At 26.6% G+C, this 20956-nt stretch overlaps 1 pseudogene; it reads right to left on the bottom strand.

Moving 5' to 3' along the window:
- Positions 1 to 217: 217 nt before the first annotated feature.
- LOC111306532 (mitogen-activated protein kinase kinase kinase 20 pseudogene) lies at positions 218 to 1169 on the bottom strand (annotated as a pseudogene).
- Positions 1170 to 20956: the final 19787 nt, after the last annotated feature.

Raw genomic sequence — 20956 nt, 5'->3', positions numbered from 1 at the left:
ATACAGGACCAACAGCAAGGATAGAAGTAACGAAACCAAATCCCTACTTACAATAAACAGATCTGCAAAACAAAATAAAAACAAATTGTTCGCAACAGATCATGAATTTTATGATTTCAGGATGACATCAAACCAGAGATTAATTGGAAAATATTTATGTTATACATCTGACATTGCATCCAAATACAGAGACAAAAACGAAAAAATAAAACAATTTTCAATCATCCAAAAGAGCTAGGCACATTGCCTCCAGTTCTTCCATGCATGGAAGACAATGAGGTGACAACGGAGGGCACTCTGAAAGGAGAAAAGAATGGCTTAATAGCATATCAGCAGTCCATCTTTCACTTGGATTCCTGGCAAAACACTTCATCAAGAAATCTTTCCCAGTGCTTGACATGGTTTCTGGTATTTTTGGAGGATATCTCGAAAATCCAATCTTGATCGCCAAATCCGCCAAGTTATGATATTCCCATGGTAATTTTCCGGTGATCATCTCAAGAACAACGCACCCTAGGGACCATATATCTAAGGCAGCACTGATTTTCCCATCAGTAACAGATTCTGGTGGCATGTAAACTCCAGTACCTGGAAAATTTAGCATCCAAGCCTCTACCTCTGGCATATTTCTTTCTCCAGCTCGTCTAAGCAGGCCAAAATCAGCGATCTTTAGGTTGCTAATGGAACCATACCGATCAGGAGGAAAAACAAGGATATTTGCCGGCTTGAGATCACAATGGACATAGCCTCTGGCGTGAATATCCCGAATCCCTTCAAGCAGCATTTTGGAGTAGCACTTCACATCACTTTCTGGTATCTTGCCCCCATATTTCTTGACCATCAAATCCAAAAGACTACCACCAGGTGCATATTCAAGAAACAAATTGTAAACCAGCATCCCCTGATCAATACTCAACAGATCACCATAGCATTGAACAATATTACGACAATCAGCAAACTGTTCCAGGATTTCTAATTCCTTCTGAACAGAACTGGAATCCTCGTAACGACACGACTTAACAGCGAAAACTCGATCAGCAAAAACGTAGTTTATTGGTTTCACCAAGTTCACCACTCCATAGGAACCCTTGCCAAGAACCTTAAGTTTGATCCACTCCATAGCTAAACCGCTCCTAATATCTACTCCCTTGACTACAGGAAAATCCATTGTTGTTGATGAAAGTAAATGACCAAAATAAACTCAAGAATATGCAAAGAAAACAATGGAAGAAACGAAGGAAGGGTTTAAAGAACTGGTTTTTTTTTTTTTTGTATACTTATATATATACTTTGGGTCGGTTTTCCCCTTCTCCTACTTCTACATTGGTTTGGTTATTAACCATGCAATAACCACATGATTTGGTTACAAATTGTTGAATATATATAGCTTTTGGAAGTAGGACTGATCATAACTCTATTAGGATTTTTAATCAACAATTGGTTTGGTTTCTCATGTTTTATGTTAGAAAGATTTAGTTTTTCAAAATCATGATATTTGAAGTTAAACACATATATATTATGTTAAAAAAACCATTAAAATTCATTACATATTTTAAAATTATATATTTCAAAGTTTAAAGAAAAGGAAACATATATCTATTTATCTATCTATCTATCTATATACATCATCTATATATAAAAGTATAAACTCTAAAAGTATTAATAGTAATCGACTTAAATACCTTTACAAATTTTAAGTTAATAAATTTATCCTTAAATATATAATTTTTATTAATTTATTTAAGTTTAATTTAAATCAACTAAAAAAAAAGAGTTTATGTGAAATTAAATACCTAAAATTTTAATTCCAAAAATTCTAAAAGTGATTGATTAAAATATACTTAATAAATCTTTTTATAAATTTTAAATTATTTTTTTACTAGACTAAAAAAGAGCTAAGAGTGATTGATCAAATTATATTTAATAAAATTTTATTTCTAAAAAATTTTAAAAGTGATTGATTAAAATACCATTAGCAATTTTTTTTATAAAATTTAATTTAAATGATTTTTTTATTATTAGACTTCTTTTTTATTAGTAGAACAAATTTTCACATCAAATAAAAATACAAATAAGATAACATCAAAACTTAACGTGAATAGGAATAAAATAATTATATGAAATTTATTTATTTGATTGTTGAAAAAGCAATTCTATATGTAATTTATGTTGATCAATAAATTCATTAAAGATAATTATAATTAAGTCATTTAAGTATATTTATTTTTTCTACTTTTTGCCTATTGATTTTTTTGTTTTAATATATTAACTATATATGTATGTTAATGATTTTATTATTTATATGTTTTATGAGTTAATCATTTGATCATTGATAACATAATTAAATCATTTTACTCCCTTGAAATAATTTTTTAATATATCATTATTATAATTAGTTTGACCTCTATAATTAATTTCTTTTTTGTATTTTTTTTGTAGAAATTTATAATTGCTATTCCAAAGAATAAAAACTAATATAAAATCAATTGCATCCCCTTTATAAAAAAATTAGCACTATGTGATTTGTTGAATACTTTAATTGAACTTTCTACCTGTAAAATTTGATGATTCAAGAGATGGTTGAGCTATAAGTAGCTTAGAATTGGATCCTGTCAAATTATCATAAGAATTATTAACCTTAATTGAAATAATAATTAATTTAATTTTCTCTCAATTTTTATCTTACTATGCATATATATATGATTAATTTATATCCCAATATTATTTAATATTTCTCAATTGTGTTAAATTACACGCTTTTGTATCATTTAGGTGGTTAAACAATCTAATATGAATTATTCTAAGTAAAAAAATATAAATGAAGTAAAATTAATTATTTTTGGTGAATTCTATCGAAGTGTGACAAAATTCATTAGAACTAATTGGAACTATCTTTTAAATTTGTTTATACCAAAGTTATATTCGTTCATGAAAATTTATATTTGAAATACTAAAAATGAAATCATTATAAATTTACATAACAAGTTAGTCATTCTTAGAATTGAAATTTTCTTAAGAAAACATGACAAGTATCAAGGTTAAGAATCTATCTTGTTTTATTTTAATTTTAAAAATTATGTATTTAACTATTTTTGTATATTAAAAATTAATGTTTAATAAAATTTTTTAAGTAAAAGAAAAATTAAGTTTCAATTGATATAATATACAATTACATTCAATTGATGGAAACACCAATCCAAATTATCTTAAGTAGAAAAATGAGACGAAAGATTAAATGGTTATGTATAACTCTATTTTCTCTATATGACAAAGAAGGATAGTATTATATGATGTTTTAATAAAAAAAAAACACAAATATATTGATTTTAAATTTCTTTATAATTAATATAAACTCTTTTATTTGGAAAAACATTATATAGTCATTTATTTTCTCTTTTATGTTAGTTGAAAAATATTCACTGTTATATCAAAATTTTTAAGGTTGCCATATTAAATAATATTTTTTCAAAAGAATTGAAATTCATCAAATTAATTATCTCTATTACATTTAACATAAAAATATTATTATAAATTATAACTTAACTAAACTAAAAAATGATTCAAGTGCATTTATTAGTAAAATTCATTTGATAATTTTTTATTTAATTGTATATCTAGTATTTCAATCATTTTGAATTTTGACTTTTTATAATTTCAAGTTGGATTTTAAACTAAGGATCAACAAACAATTAGGTCAAATCAAGTTTTATCATCTACTTCTATTAATAGTGTACTCATTTACTTATGCAATTGTACAAATTTTACTTAATAATTGGTGTATACTTCTTTTTATTTAAAAGGCTAGATTCAAAATGTCTTAAATCCAAATAAAAAAAAAGTATATTCAATTACTTATAATTGTAATTTTGTTTTAGAAATACTCTTAAAATTATTTAATTAATTTAACCACAAAGATAATAAAAATAAGATATTGAAGACGAAGGAAAAAAAAGTTTAAATAAGAAATTTTAAATTGTTACAAAAGATAAACAAGAAATACTGGATTTTGATTGGGTTACTATTTTAATTCAGATTTTGGTTATGTTCAATCATTTCGAGTTTTAAATAACTACTAAGTTGTTACTTTTTAAAATCAATTGAAATTGAGTTAAGTTAGTTAGTTTTTATAATTATGTATATTATATTATTTTTAATTAAATTAAAATTTAAAATGTGTAAAAAATTTATTTATACTCAATTTGAGTTTTGAATTATTATAAATTTGAATTGATCAAATATTGTTTTAGTTATACTTTTTGTACTGGTAATAGATTGTAAAATAAAATAAGAACATAATACAATAAAAAATTAAGTGCAAAAATGATAGAGATACTAATAATAATTCCAAAAGAATTCTTATATCCATGTCTTACAGAGATTAAATAATATGTTTTCTTTTGAGAATTTTAAAATTCATATTGCAAAAATATTAATCTAGATCAATAAGTTTATATTTACTCATTTGTTAATCAAGTTGCTGTTATATGGATTGAGAAAAACAATTCAAATATTTCATTTAAAAAGATATTGTAATTCATACTCATTTAAGAAGACAGACATAGAGTTAAACATTGTTTAAATTATTATGACACCTTATAATATTTTTACTCTTTCAAATAGAGAAGTTGATTGACATCAAAATATCAAAAAAATCATATTGAATTATGGTTATAAGAGTAAAAAAAATTAAAAATATACTATGTTTTTGTTTAGTAGAAGAAATTTTTTTTGAAGAATATGAAGGTAATTATTGTTAATTTGATATTTTTAAAAAATTATTGTATGTTACATTTTTATGAATTTTATTTAGTAAATTTGTTCTCATTACTTTTATCATATATATAATAAAGTTTTTATTCAAAATTATATACTTTGAAATAGAAACATAAGTCAAGTTTATTACTTCTATTGTTGATAGAACACTTCAAAATTTTTAATTTTTTTATAGGCAATTGTATTTCGTTAATAGATATGAAAACACATACATTAATAATTTAATCAAATCATTAATAAAACTTATCTTAATTTGTACTATTTTATCATGAACTAAAAAATTTAAAGAATATTTTAGAAATGTTAACTTAATAGATATTATATATATTTATTTTATTTAGTTTTAATACTTGTGTTAGTATACAATGTTATGATTTAAACTTATTATTACTTGCTAAACTATTGATAATAAATTAAGAGTATTTACTTATACTTTTAAGTTATTCATTGAGAAGAAAACAAACGTAGCAGAGATAAGGATGCTTAGATGGATAGGTGATAAGACTAGAAGAGACAAAATAAAAAGTGAAAAGATTCAAGAAAAATTATGGGTTGTCTGAATTAAAGAGAAACTGAGAGAGGATCATTTGAGATGGTTTAAATATGTGAAATATAAACCTAGCTGTACACTAATTAAAATAATTAAGTTTTTGGAGCTAAGAGAGATTAAAACTTTTTAAGGTAGACCACAAAATATATGGATGTAAATAATAAAAAATGATATGATAATTAAGAAATTAAATGAAAATATTATTATCGATAGAAATGAATGACGTAAAAAAATTTAAATTACAACCTAATATGATTATCTTATTCAATCTTTTATACAATCGATTGCAAAATATAGAATATAAGACTTAAGGTATTGTTATTATATTTGAACTTTTTTTTATTTCTTTTTCTTACTTACAAATTGTATCATATCGCATATATTATGATTATTATTATTTTTGGATATACACAAATAAATGATAACATAATAATAAATAATTAATTACTTAATAATTAACTCAAGTTGATTTGAGATTAAGTCATAATATAGGTTTCAAAGCCTAAAGTCCAAGATCAAATTTTAGATCCTAAAATTTAAAAATTCAACATATGATTTTAAGGCCCAATTTCATTTATCTATTTATTTTTAAATTTAAATATTTTTATTATTAATTGAAAAATAACAAAAAAAAAAAAAAGTTAAGGCTTGGTTGGTCATTTGGAAGTCTTACTTCATTTTTTTTGCTAGTAATTTCATTTCCTGCTTTCTTTTTTTTTTTACCTCACTTTTAGCTCTATTTCCCTCTTAACATGAATTGATTAAAGGAGCCTGATACCCTACGTTTAGTAGACTTCACGGTCCTAAAACTGCCAGCCATTACTACACGTCTCCCAGACCAATTTAAAAAAAATTATTCCAAGGCCAGAAACTTATAGGGGGAAAGCTGGGTTCTCTAAAGAAAGGGGGAAGGCAAAAAAGAAAAGGGGGCTTCTTTTGTTCATCAGTGAAATCGAAACCCAATCACCAGTGGCCCGCAAGGTAGCTCAATTACCTTCTACCCGCACATAGCCAAAATCACAGCACCAGTGCCGGCCTCTGCACGCACCCAACATTCAGCCTTTTCACCTCAACCGAAATCTAACCTAAACTGCGCAAATACCACCTAAGCACTATTTAAAGCACCAAACCACCATTACAAACAACCATCAGCCCTTCATCACCATTCCCCAACCCATAACCAAAACTAAGACACCTGAAACTCTGTGAACCACCACGCATCCTAAAAATCATCCAAAACTTAGCAAAGTTCATCAACTATCCAAAAACCAAAAAAAAAAAAAAAGAAAAAAGAAAACCAAAAAACATATCCCCTAGGATGGCGAGAAACAGCACCAACATAGTAAGAAATAAAAAAAAAAAAAAAAAAGAAGGCAAAAACAGAGGAGTAAATAGCATGGGTTTATTCACGGTGGTTGGCGATGACAACAGGCCTTTAAATGATCGATGACGGTGAAAAGCAAGGGTAGAAGGAGGAGATTAACATCCAAGAAAAGGTAGAAGGATTAGACGGTGGGTAAAGGAAATTTTTGACTGTTTGTATCGAAACTTAAAGGGTAGATCTAGGTTATTTTGAGGAGATTTGTGAGAAATAAAGCCTAGATCTGAGAATAGGGGAAGAAGAGAAGTGTTTTCGAAGCTAAGTGGCATCGATCGGGGGTTGCTGGCGATGGGGAATGACAGCGACAGTGGTGGGGTTTGACCAGATATTGGGCTTGGAATGTGGTCTATTTGGGTTCTGTTTGAAGGAAGAGATTTTTCTTTTTAGAAGAGGCATGTAAATCAAAGATAGAATTTTTTTTTATATTTATAGTGTGCAAAAAAAGAAAAGAAATGACCGGCCCAGCCTATGACCCAGAAGATCGACGTGTATCCGCTTCAAGCCTCTCATAAACCGGCCCAGATTCTCCTACCTTGACCTGGATCGGTGACTTAAGCTTGATCCTATCCTAATTGACTTTCAACCCTTTTTTTTTTTTTTTGAACAAAACGTATCATTTTTCAATCCAATAGTTTTGTTCCTTAGGCTCAACAGATGGTGGACTTTGAACTTCAGTGTTAAAGTTTTATTTTAGTATATTTTCTTCTCCTTCTAGTTATTTTTTTTATTATATCCTTAATGTTTTCTAGGTTTGTTAATATTGTTTCAAAAATCATAAAAAATAATAATCGCAATAATAAATAACATGCGTATAAATAATTTTTGAAAGTTAATTTATTTGTGAATGATTTATAAAATAAAAGTGTAATTTGGAAAAAGTGAAAGATAATATTTTTATGATTTAAAAATGATTTTAGATTTTTGGAAATTAATAAATTAAAATGACATCTTTAAGTGGAAAACAATTTTAGAAACATTGCTTAGAGGAAATTTAAATCGTGTTTTGAAAAATTTAATTTCGCATAGATGTTAGAGAAATAAAAATTAATAAAAAAAAAAACTAAAAAATTTCTTTTGCAAACCAAAAAATAATAAACAAAATTCTTTTCTTTTTATTATTATTTTATTTTGGAAAAGAATCAAAAGAAAATAGTATAAGATTAAATATGCATGGCATGGATTATATTAGTTGTTTCAATTTTTAGTTCGCATCTAGATCATTCATTTTGTCTCATGTTGTATTAAAAGTAGAACTTTTAATGAAAAATGGAAAATACAAATACGGAACTTGCTTTAAAAGTTTACCTAAATGTTGGGGATAATTGAGGAAGTTCGGGCTATCAACAATTCTCATTTTTCTCATAAGTAAAAACCCTGAAACCTTAAAACCCCAAAACCCTAAAACCGTAAAACCCTAAACCTTAAAATCTAAAAACCCTAAAACTCGAAACATTAAAACCCTAAGCTCTAAAACCTCGAAACCTTAAAACCCGAAACCCTAAAATTGATTTTTTTTCAAAAATGAAGGGAATTATTATTAAAGTGCAAATCGATAGCATTTTATCTAGCCCTAAAGATAAAGCATTATTAATTGGTACCAATTTTCATAAGCATTGTAGAGGTGATAATATTCTCCTATGTGTAATCGACTTTCGAACTAATTTTGTTTTCATATACCAAAATTATCTTTTTGATAAACTTTAAAATTGTTTTACCGCTTTATTAAAAAGATAAGTATTTTGGTGGCCAATCATATCTTAAAAAAGATTGTTGACAACTCTTCTATGTTTCTCAATTTTAAAATCTTTTTATCTAACGGTCTTAAAACCGTTATGATAGTTATTAATTATTAAATATTAAGTTATCATTTACTTTTTATTAAGCTATCCATGATTTACTAATATATTGTTATGCATTTACAACTATAAAATATAGAGTTTAAAAAGTCCACTAAAAATATATGAGATAATTTTCTTTGTATATAATAACATTTTTGCTTCATTCAAATTTAGAAATTTTTTTACTAAATTTTTTATCGAATAAGTTTATGGTAGATTTATCCTAGGCCCCAAGATGAAAGTTCTGGCATCATTTCTACCAGTAACTAGGACTCAATTCTTGACAACTTCAAGTATAAAAAAGTTATCAATAATTGACAATTAAATTATCATTGATTTACTATTATATTGTCAATAATTTACTAATAAATTATCCATGATTTACTTCTAATTTTTGAATGATTTACCAGTAAATTATGAATGATATACCATTAAGTTATAAATGATTTATTATTAATTTATTGATGATTCACTACTAAGTTATCGATGATTTATTATAATGTTGTAACTAATTTACTACTAATTTGTCGATAATTTATTATAAAGTTATCATTGATTAACCAATTTACTACTAAATTATCATTGAAATACAACTAAATTATTAGTAATTTACTATTAAGTTATTTGTGATTTAGTATAATGTTATCAATTTACTACTAAATTATCAATGATTAACTATTGTTTATTATTTATTTAATACTATATTATCATTGATTTACTACCTAATTTTTTATTATTTAATATAACATTATTATCGATTTACTACTAAATTATCTATAATTTACTATTAAGTTATCACTGGTTAACTATTCTCTATTAATTTACTTTTAAATTTTCAATGATTAACTAATAAATTGTCGATTATTTACTACTAAGTTATTATTGATTTACCACTAAGTTTTTTATAATTTACTAATATTAATTCATTATTATTAAATCAAGATTGATTTACTATCAAATTATCACTAATTTACTATTAAGTTATCATTGATTTATTACTAAGTTATTAATAATTAACTACTAAGTTATCACTTTTTTTAATAAGTTATCCTTGATTTACCACTAAGTTATTTATGATTTATTACTATTAATTCATTACTATTAAATCAAGACAGTTTATTATCAAATTATCATCAATTTACTTCTATATTGTTATGCATTTTCAGCTATATTATAATTGATTTACGATTAAATTATTATGGTATTACTATATGTTATTATTGATGTATTACTTAGTTATCAATTATTGACTACTAAATTATCTTTCATTTACTATTAAGTTATTACTAATTTACTATTAAATTATCCATGATTTACAATTAAGTTATTATTGATTAATTATTAAGTTATTAAAGATTACTACTAATTAATGTTGATTACTTTTAAGTTTTCAATGATTAATTAATAAGTTATCAATTATCTACTGTTATATTATCATTGATTTATGTATATCTAGAAAACAAGTAACCTCAATGTGTGTTAAATGATCTAAGTTATAAAGTAGATAAAGAAAATAAGAAAAAGTTTCAGTAAAGATAATTGAAAAGTAACGAGTAAATGCTTTTAATTTGCTATTTGTAGTTTAACATGTAATTATAAGTTAAAATCATAACTTATTATGCCATTCTAAGTATCAAAACTGAGTTATTTTAAGTAAATTTTTTATATTCTTCAAATTTTTAGTTTATGATAAAATTACATACATTAAGAAAAGTTTTATTAATGATTTGATTGAATGATTAGTGTATGTATTTTTCTATCTATTAATGAAGTACAATTGCATAAAAAAGATTAAAAATTTTGAAATGTTATGCCAACATTGAAAATAATAATGTTTGCCTTATGTTTATATTTTTAAGTATATAATTTTGGGTAAAAACTTTGTTATATATGTGATCAAATTTATGAGAAAAAATTTACTAAACAAAATTTATAAAAAAAGGGTAGACAACATTTAAAAATATTATTAAGCTCACAAGAATTACCTTTACATTCTCCGTCAAAAAAATTCTTTTACTAAATAAAAAAATGGTATATTTCCAATTATTGCTTCATTCTTATTACCATTATTCCAAAATAACTTTCTTGCTTTTTTGATATCAACCAACTTTTCCATTGAAAAGAGTAAAAAATATTTCAAAGGGTTATAACAACCTAAATAATGTTTAACTTTATATTATTTTTTTGAATGGGTATGAACTATAATATCTCTTTTAAATAAAATGTTTGAGTTGTTTCCCTTAACCCATATACAACAACTTGATTAGCAAATGAACGTTTATAAACTCGTTGATCTATATTAACTTTTTTGTAATACGAATTTTAATGTCCTCAAAAGAAAATATATTCTTTAATCTTTGCAAGATTTATGCATAATGATTTTCTTCTAAAATTATCATTAGTATCTTCATAACTTTTGTACTTAAATTCTTAAATTTTCATTATATTGTGTTCTCATTTTATTTTAAGTTTATTACTAGTACCATTAAAGTATAGCTAAAAATAATATGATTAATCAACTCAAACTTGAAACAGTTCAAAATTTGAATTGAGTATGCATAAATTTTTACTCATTTTGAATTTTAATTTAATTAAAAAATATTACAATACACAAAATTATAAAATGAACTAATTTGATTTGATTTCAATTGATTTTGAAAAGTTAAAAACTTATTAGTTATTTAAACACGAAATGATTGAATAGAACCAAAGTTTAAATTGAAATAATAACCCATCAAAATCTAATATTTTTTATTTATCATCCTTATAATTTAAAAGTTTCTTATTTAAGCTTTTTTTTCTTCATCTTCAATGTCTTATTTTTGTTGTTTTTGTGATATTAATTAATTTTTAACAACATTTCTAATGTGAAATTATAATTATATGTAATTGAGTATACTTCTTTTTTATTTGGATTTAAAACTATTTGAATATGACTTTTTAAACAAAGAGAAACATTTGTAGACACCTTATTTGTCTGAAAATTTTTTTGACATTTAAATGGCCTTTGAATTTTGATAATGGGATACAAAGTTGTTTAATTGGGCTTTAATAGTGAAATTGAATTCTAGGCCCAATATCAAATAGCCCAAAATTGTGTTTTTTATTATATTATTATTATTATTATTATTATTATTATTTGTTTTTGGTTTTTAGTTTTATTTTTATTTTTTATTTTGTTTGTTTTTTGCCATGTAACCAAGAAAAAAAGGGAAAATAAAAAAAGAAAAGATTTGCAGAGAGTCAACACTTGAAAATCAAGGTAAAGATTCAAGAACAATCAATACAGTTTAATTTTGAAAAAACTTGGGCTCCAATTCATTGAAAAAAGAAAAATCATTTTTAAAGAATTAAAATTTGATTTTGCCATGATTCGATTAGATTTGGGGTTTTCCAAATTAAAAGGGATTTAATCCCCATATAAAAAACCATAATCTGTAATAAAAAAACACAAGCAAGAAACAAGCAATCAAAAGAGTAATTAGCGCTAAAAAAAATAGCAATTAAAAATTTTGGGCTTTTCTATTTTGAGTTCTAGAAATTTGGTTCAATTTTTGGTGCTTTTAAGATTATTGTTAGAAATTTTAGTAAGGGAGTTTAGGAATCTATTTCTAGTGTTTCTAGGATTTTGGAGAAATTTTTAAATTTTTAGGAATTTTGGTTTTTTGTTTGGGATTTTATTTGAATTTATGGTTTTCTTTGAATTTTTCAATGGAAGTTTGAATTTTCAATGTTGGATTCCAGGTTTTTTTCATTGAAAACTGGGAACAATTGAATTTTTTGATAGTTTGTTTAAAGAAATGTCAAGAGAAAATGGGGGCTAGAAAGAGTAGACAAGGAGAAATCTGAGGAAAATCATTTTTTTTTTGCTTTTTATACGTTATCAAGACGATGTTGTTTCGAAGGTCTAAGATTCATGCTCCAATCCATAATGACCAATGTGTTGACCCTTTACCGACTTGACAAGATCACAAGTTTTCCTTTTCTTTTTCTTTTTATTTTCTAATTTTGATTTTGATTTTTGATTTTTGATTTTGATTTTTGATTTTTTGATTTTTGATTTTTTGATTTTTTTTTTATTTTTAATTGTGGCTAAATTAAAAGTGATGAGAAAAAGAAAAAAAAGAAAGGAATCTTTGGTATGATTTTTATGATATTTTTGCATGATTATTCATATGATTTTTATTATGACATTTATTTGCTTGATTTATTATGATACTTTGGCATGAATTTTATTTACTTGCATGATATATTTCACATGGATTTTATTTATTTGCATAGTATTTTGCATGGATTTTGTTTTCAGGATTTATTACTATATTTTCACATGATTTTGTATGCATTTTATATGCATGATTTATTATGATATTTTTGCATATTTTTGGTATGTTTTATTTTATTTTGTTATGGATTTTATTTATTTGCATGATATTTTAACATGATTTTAACATGTTTATTTATGATATTATTGCATGACCAATTATGGTGATTTTTCTTTGGAATTTTTTATAATATTTTTGTATGACAATATTTTGTAAATAAATAAAATAAATTGAGATTTGATAAGATATTTAATGAATCCAATGACCGTACCTTTTTCAAGTGAACAAGGAGTTTATCTTAAAACGTTTTGAGGTGAGGAAAATTTTTTTTTTCTAGTGAAAACTTGAAGACTTTTTTTCCAATATTTAATTATCGAAATTAATAAAAAAACATTTTTGATGAAGGTTTAGACAAGATAACATAACACTAATTTGATACTAAGTGTAGGCGTTGTGGGATGCTAAAACTTTCATTACTCATAACCAACTCTCAAACTTAGTTCTGTTAATGCAGACTAGAATTTTTTTTTTTTTAAGAGACTCTTGTTAAGTTTAGGATAACCTTAAAAGGATAGATTCACATAGGTGACCAATCATACCTAGATCAAAAAGATTGGTGACAACTCCATATTTTATGTGTATAATGGGTAGGTTTTCGAACTTGAACGTTATAACAGTTTGGCAACTCTATTGGGGACAATAGAGAGTCAAGCCATTAGTTAGTTGTGTGTTATTTTACGTCTTACTTTGATAGTATTATTATGTAATTATTCTTCATGTGCACTAACCTATTTATTTATTTTGTAGTTTATGATTTTTATGTGTACTGTTTTATTCAGTGACGATCAGTTTGGATGAGGGAATTTTGGGTCATGCTAGGTTTTGGTTGAATGGGGGGATGGGACTGGGTATGTGCAGAGACTAGGCTTTGAAGGGGATATTACGAAAGGGTTGGCCTTGGGCTTGAGGGAGATGGTGGTGCTGGTAGGTGGCTTGAAAATTGTTGTTGAGAGCCAGTCCTGTGCTAAATAGTGTGCAGGGTCAATAGGCTAGGGTTGGTGCAGTGTTGGGTGTACGAGGCTTGGTCGTATGCAAGGGCGAGAAGGCTTGTCGCTTGGTGCGTGCAGGGACTATGAGGCGTTTGGGAAAGGTTAGGTTGTCCAGGGCTTGGTATTGAGGACTTGTCTAGTGCTGTGGATGAAGGGTGTGCCGGGTTGATGAAAGGCTTGAATTGGTGTTGGAAAGGGGGTATGAGTGCAAGGGTCTTCTCCTTGGGGTTTGCTTCTCCGTTTTTTTTTTTTAATCTATGAATGGCTATAGAATAGTCCAATATTGGCATAGTAGTGGAGTTGGGATTGGGGACTGGTCCAGTGTAGGATTGTGCTTGAGAATTTGGTCTCATATGGCCTAAATTGCCAACATGATTTTTGTTGTTTTCTATTTTTTCACCTCTCTCCTTTTTTTTTGTAATTTAATTTTAATTTTTTGATTAATTTGAATAAAGCTAAACAATAATATTAACAAAATTAAAAATGACTAATCCGAAATAAGCTCGAACAAATCCAACTAATTCAAATGAGAACATGCAAATTGAGTATAAAAAATCAAATAAATTCGAATTAATCTAGACAAAATTAAGTGTTTACAGTGATCAAAAGAGTTATTCTTGTTCAAAAACTTTCTTGCTCGAATGTTTTAGTGTCCTTGTTTGATCGAAGCTTTTCAATTATCACAATTGTGCATCAAATCCTCTTAAAAATATGCTAGTTGAATCCATATAGGTGTCTTTATGGCATCATAACTCATATTTGAAGTTAAATTTAGTAATTCTACTCCAAGTCAAATTAATTTTCATCTTTACATGCTTGGCTGAAAATTACAAGGATAATGCTTGTCTTGATCTTGCATGGTTTCTTGCATCAAAATGATAAAATTTTTACTCTAAGTAGAAAAACCTAGAAATCAAGAAAATGAACACTAAATACACCAAATTCACTCAAATCGTAAAAATTTTCAACTAAATTGAACTTGAAAATCATTATTTTTTTAAATGCTATCAAACATCAAGTGTCGTTTACTGGAAACTACCACTATATTCATATTAATATGCTTTCAACAGTTGCTTTTACTCATTTACAAGGACACATCACTCTTATTCCCTGATATCAAAACATCCAATTCAACTCAAATTCTTAATTTGGATGATTCAAAGGAGAAGCTGAAAATAGGCACAATAAAGACCAAAAAGGACTCTAGATCTTAAAAAGGATGGATCTTATAGAAGAAAGGCTCAAAGCTATTGAAGAGACAAATTTCTATAGATCAATTGATGTTTTGGGATACTGCTTAGCTCATAATATGGTGATTCCATCAAAATTCAAGGTATCTAAGTTCAAAAATTATGATGGAACTAAGTGTCTTATAAAAATGTCATAATGTACCATCATAAAATGACTACATATGCACATGAAAAGAAGTTGTTCATTCATATGTTCAAAGATAGTCTCACTGGTTCTACTACCAAATGATATGTATAACTAGATAGATCTCATATCTATAGCTAGAGGGAATTAGCAAGGGCCTTTATTGCATAATTCAAACATACCATAGATTTGGCAACAAATCTATGTTTTTGCAAAGCATGAAAAAGAATACCAATGAAAATTTTTAAGAGTATGCCCAGAGATAAAGGGATATAGCTACTCAAGTTCAACTTCCATTCACTAATAAGGAGACCATAATCTTATTTGTCAATACTTTCAAGGCTCCTTACTATAAGAGAATGATTGACAATGCTACCAAAAACTTTGTTGATATGATAATTTATGGGAAAATCATTAAAAATGCTATTAAGAATGGAAAGTTGGAAAGTGGTGATACATCCAATGCAAAGAAAAAAGCTGCACCTAAAAAAAAAGAGGTTAATGCTCAAGCTATATTCTATATAACACAACAATTCAAAGGATATCCTCAATATCTAATGTACAAAGACCCTTACCATTCCACACACAATGTCTCACCAAACATTTACACTTACTATCACATGCCACCTACTTATCATTCTAGTTCTTAACCTTAAATGATGACTCTCATACGTCATCTTGCACCCACTCCCACAGCCCAACCAAATGCATAAACAAGCTATTCGAAAAGGCCTCAAAATACTCAAGAAAGGACTAGAATTGACATTATTCTTATGACCTACACTGAGTTATTCCCTCAACTAGTAAAAAGCCACCTTATAGCATCTGTCTATTTAAAACTTTTGAAACCACTTTACCAAAATGGTATGATGCTAATGCTAAATATGACTATCACATAAATATCATAGATTTGGCAACAGATCTTTGTTTTTGCAAAGCATGGAAAATAAGGCTAAAAAAAGCTTCAAATAATATGCCCAAAAATAGAGGGATGTAGCTACCCAGATTTAGCCTTCACTCATTGAAAATGAGATGACAATCTTATTTATTAATATTTTCAAGGCTTCTTACAATAAGAAAATGATTGGCAATGCTAACAAAAACTTTGCTAATATGGTAATTTATGAGAAAATCATTAAGAATGCTATTAAGAATGGAAGGCTTGAAAATGGTGATATATCTTATGCAAAGAAAAAAGCTACACCCAAAAAGAAAAAGGTTGATGCTTAGGTTGTATTTTATAAAAGACAACAATTCAAAAGATATTCTCAATATCCAATGTGCCAAAACCCTCACCATTCCATACACAATGTTTCACCAAACATTTATCCTTATTATCCCACACCACTTCTTTATTAGCCTAGTTTTCAACCTCAAATGATGATTTTATGCATAGTCCTGCACCTACTCCCATAGGCCAACCAAATGCATAAACCAGCTATTCAAGAAGGCTTTAAAATACTCAAAAAAAGATCCGAATTGATTTTATTCCTATGACCTATATCGAGTTATTCCTTCAATTGGTAAAAAGTTAACTCATACCACCTATCCATTTGGAATTTTTAAAGCCACCTTACCCAATGGTATGATGCTAATGTTAAATTAACTACTATTATGAAAATATATGACACTCAATTGAAAATTACCCTGCTTTAAAATACAAGATGCAAAATCTAATCAAGGCTGGTCTATTGAATTTCGATACTTTAAGAGGTCCAAACATCAATGGAAATTTATTGCTAAATAATGCTAAGGGAACAACCAATGCTATAAATGATGATAAAACTTGTTACATCGAAAGAAGTGTTAATGATGTCAAGACTCCATTGGATCAAGTCTTTGATGCTTTGATAAAGGCTACCATGATTCATCTAATACCCTTAGGTCATAAGGTTTGCTGTGACAAGCTTGATTAGGGCCAATCCTATAAGTATCACATGGGGGTCATAGGACACTCTACTCAAAACTGTGATGCTTTTCATTAAGAATTGCAAAAGATGATGGATGCCTCTTAAGTTGAGTTTTATGATGTGTTCAAAGAAACTGTGCTGAATGTAATAATGAAAGAATCTATGAATTATGAGCAACTGAAAGATAAGAAAAAAAGCCATTTGTGTGTTTGTCCCTACCAAGCACTGAGTTAAAAAACTGAAAGATGACGAAGTTACTTGCTATCTTTGACTTCTGAGAAAGAAATGTAGTAAGTCAAACCTCAACTACTTAAGTCCAAGCATTAGGGGTATCTTTTATGTATGCATTAATTTATCCCTTATTATTCCAATAAAACAATTTGCATAATGCATTATCATTACATTTCCTCTTTCAATCTTTATTCTTTCATTATTTTGCATACACATTTGCCTTCCATTGCACCCATATTTAGGTTTCCAAATATTGAATGTGAAGGCAATCATGACAATAATCCAAGATTCAATTTAAAAAATTTTATTCATATTAATGAATTTGATAATAAAGAAGCTTCAGATGATTATACTTTGCCCCCTGAATTAATAAGCTTTGATCCCATTCAATCTGTATTTTTATTTGATGTGAAAATCATATTTTGTGTCTTAGTATGAGTTTAATTAAAAACATTCATTTAAATTAAAATTTATAAAATATTTACTAATAGTATTTTAATCAATTAATTTTAACATTTTTTAAATTAAAATTTTATTAAAAGTTTTTTAATCAATTACTTTTAGTTGATGGAAAAAAAATCATTTTTAACATTTTGTAGTCTAATTATAAAAAGAGTCTAATAATAAAAAAATGATTTAAATTAAAATTTATAAAAAATTTACTAATGATATTTTAGTCAATTATTTTAACACTTTTGGAACTAAAATTTCAAAATTTTAAGTAGATTAATTCATATAAATATATTTTTAATTTTAGTTTATTTAAATTAAACTTAAATTAATTAATAAAATTTTTATATATTTAAAGATAATTTTATTAATTTAAAAATTCGTTAAAATATTTAAGTCACTCACTTTTAACACTTTTGGATTTCATACTTTTAAATATTATAAAATAATTTATTTACTTGTATTAAAAAAATAATAAATTCACTATTAATATTATTAATTGGTTTCGATCTCAACAATTTATATTAGTTAAAAGCATATTACCATATGATTAAAAAGTCTCGTAAAGTTTAGTGATATAACTTAATAAAGAATTTAGCTAACTTTTTTTTAAAGTTTAAATGAAATAAATTCAACTATATATAAAAATAAATTTATAAAATAAGAACAAATTATGAAAAAGTATCTATTTAAAGGTAGGTTTTTCATCAAACCTCTATTTTAATTGTAAGAAACACTCTTACTTTTTAAAAATCCAACAAATTTAATATGAAATGAAAACCAATAACAAAATAATAATAATAATAATAATAATAATAATAATAATAATAATAATAATAATAATAATAATAATAATAATAAACAAGTGTATGTTCAATTACTTCTAAAAGATAATTACAAATTATAATGGAATTATTAAAAAAAAAAAAGAACAGTGCCAAGTTTGATCATGCATTAATGTTTATACTGTTTTAGTGTATTATTTGCTTATAAAAATCAAACCAAAAACTAGACAAATATTGTTGAATAACGGTTAACTAATTAAGCATTTCAGAAATGAGAATTCAACAATGGCTAGGATAAGTTTGGCTACAAATTTTATGATCTAGTACAGAAGAAACTTATAAGAATCAAGGATGTTGTTTTATTGAAGACCAAACCTTACAAGATATTTAGAAGACTGATACATCAATTCCATGATGTAGCAATGGTTTGATTGACTTGGATCTAGTTCCTTTAATGCATGTGCCTACAAAGGTTGAAGATGTTCAGGATAACCAACATAATAAAGTTGATGTTGATACTAGTCCTACACAAGTTGAGGTGAGTGATGATACCTATGAATAGTCACCAATATCAGAGGTTCAACCAAAAGTTTTACTAAAAGTTTCACTCAATAGGTCTACTAGAGATAGACAACCTTCCACACAATATTCTGTTGATGAGTATGTGTTACTAACTGATAGGGGAGAACCCGAATGTTATGCAAAGTAGGTTGATGTCATGCAGGATAATATGAAGTATTTGCATAAGAATAATACTTTTGAGCCAGTAAAGCTACCAAGGGACAAGCTTGAAGTTTTTCGTTTGATCATAGGAATGGCGATTCCCTCCACGTAGTCAGAAAATGGAAGATTTGCTAGGTTTGGTTTTCTCCATGTGGAGATGACCTAAAACTAAAGCCCATTCACCAAGAAATTTTTAGTCCTTTCATGTTTAGTTGTAGGGTTTTAAACCCTTATATATTGTTCATGTGGCTGAAAAAGAAAATGGAGAAAAAAAGAAAGAAAAGGAGTTTGTGTAATTTCGGTCAAGTAGTTTGATCAAGGTCAAACCATGATCCGATTGAGCTAAAATTTTATCAATGTGTTCACGACTCATTGTTCTTCAATCCGTATGGTGAGATCGAGTTTCGAGTTTTCTACCTATTAATTTGTTGGTATTTGTTAATCCTTAAATTTATTGAGACTTCTCCAATTTTCTTTTGCAAGATTGTTTAATATTGAGATATTGTGATTGTATACCTCTAGTCCTAATTAGAGAGAACTTGTATTTCCATTATTTTAATAGTGCAGATTATTTGTTACTGCCTATGGTTTTTACTCCTTATTTTAGGAAAATTTTTCACGTAAATTACTTGTGTTTTTGTGCTTGTGATTTGGAGATTTCCTTGTTAGCTCTATTTGTTTGATTCTTGCTAGATTCACTCAGGATAAGGATAATTTGATTTTTTCGCTACATGATATATTTGATTTGAATATTATTTGAAGTTATTTTATCCCATTATAAACAAATTGTAAACTAGCATCCCCTAATCAATACTCAACAAATTACCATAGCATTGAACAATATTACCACAATCAGCAAACTGTTCCAGGATTTCTAATTCCTTCTGAACAGAACTGGAATCTTCATAACGACAAGGCTTAACAGCGAACACTTGATCATACAAAACGTAGTTTATTGGTTTCACCAAGTGCACCACTCCACTCCATAGGAACCCTTCCCAAGAACCTTAAGTTTGATCCACTCCATAGTTAAACCTTTCCTAATATCTACTCCTTTGACTACAGGAAAATCCATGGTTGATGAAAGTAAATGATGAAATAAGCTCAAGAATATGCAATAAGCAAAGAAAACAATGGAAGGAACGAAGGGTTTAAGGAACTTTTTTTTTTTTTTTTGCATACTTATATATATATATACACACACACACTTTGGGTCGGTTTTCCCCTTCTCCTACTTCTACAGTTAGTTTGGTTATTAACCATGCGATAACCATCTATGAAACGTAACGCTAATTTGGTTACAAATTGTTGAATATATATAGCTTTCGGAAGTAGGACTCATCGTAAGTCTATTAGGAATTTTTTAATCAACAATTAGTATTAATGTCTACTTTTTATTGACCAATTCTCGTGGATTAGGCGGTATAATTCAAAATTTCCTTTGGTTTAATTTTTTCGTGGATTATGTTGTACAAAAAGAATGGTACTGACAAGAAAATCTGTACCAAAAACCTTAATACAAATTTTTCATCGTTAACGCAAAACAGGGTTGTTACTTAAAAGCAATGCA

This window comes from Durio zibethinus, chromosome 21 (genome assembly GCF_047325235.1).
Source record: "Durio zibethinus cultivar Kanyao isolate XHJ-2024 chromosome 21, ASM4732523v1, whole genome shotgun sequence".
NCBI lineage: Eukaryota > Viridiplantae > Streptophyta > Magnoliopsida > Malvales > Malvaceae > Durio > Durio zibethinus.
The sequence above is the reverse complement of the archived record's forward strand: the minus strand, read 5'-3'. Positions and strand labels throughout refer to the sequence as shown.